Source organism: Schistocerca serialis, unplaced genomic scaffold, assembly GCF_023864345.2.
Source record: "Schistocerca serialis cubense isolate TAMUIC-IGC-003099 unplaced genomic scaffold, iqSchSeri2.2 HiC_scaffold_1427, whole genome shotgun sequence".
NCBI lineage: Eukaryota > Metazoa > Arthropoda > Insecta > Orthoptera > Acrididae > Schistocerca > Schistocerca serialis.
This window is the reverse complement of record NW_026047655.1, coordinates 9398-10000: the sequence shown is the minus strand read 5'-3', so window position 1 is coordinate 10000 and position 603 is coordinate 9398. Positions and strand designations below refer to the sequence as shown.

General features: G+C 54.6%; 1 non-coding gene across 1 annotated transcript in view; it reads right to left on the bottom strand.

The window, feature by feature from the left end:
- The window catches only part of LOC126443273 (small subunit ribosomal RNA), a 1909-nt gene extending 1568 nt beyond the window's left edge, over positions 1-341 (bottom strand). Inside the window, exon 1 of the ribosomal RNA XR_007581839.1 lies at positions 1-341. This exon is cut by the window's left edge and continues 1568 nt beyond it. This is a non-coding gene — a ribosomal RNA (small subunit ribosomal RNA).
- Between the last annotated feature and the right edge of the window lie 262 nt (positions 342-603).

Below are 603 nucleotides of genomic sequence, written 5' to 3'. Positions count from 1 at the left end.
ATCGACAGTTGATAAGGCAGACATTTGAAAGATGCGTCGCCGGTACGAGGACCGTGCGATCAGCCCTAAGTTATTCAGAGTCACCAAGGCAAACGGACCGGACGAGCCGACCGATTGGTTTTGATCTAATAAAAGCGTCCCTTCCATCTCTGGTCGGGACTCTGTTTGCATGTATTAGCTCTAGAATTACCACAGTTATCCAAGTAACGTGGGTACGATCTAAGGAACCATAACTGATTTAATGAGCCATTCGCGGTTTCACCTTAATGCGGCTTGTACTGAGACATGCATGGCTTAATCTTTGAGACAAGCATATGACTACTGGCAGGATCAACCAGGGAGCTGCGTCAACTAGAGCTGAGCAGCCGGCCGCCCGGGAGTGTGTCCCGGGGGCCCGCGCGAACACGCAAGCGTCCGCTCAATTATTCTGCAAACAGGAGGAGGCTGAGCTCCCCTGCACAACACACCTCGAAACCCTCTCAGGTCCCGGCGGCGCGCAGCGCCGTCCTAAGTACTTGGTCGGGTTCGAGAGAGGCGCAATCGCCCGGAGTTAGGCGAGTAGACGCTTTAGGTGCGACCACCCGTGCTCCCAACTGAGCTTGC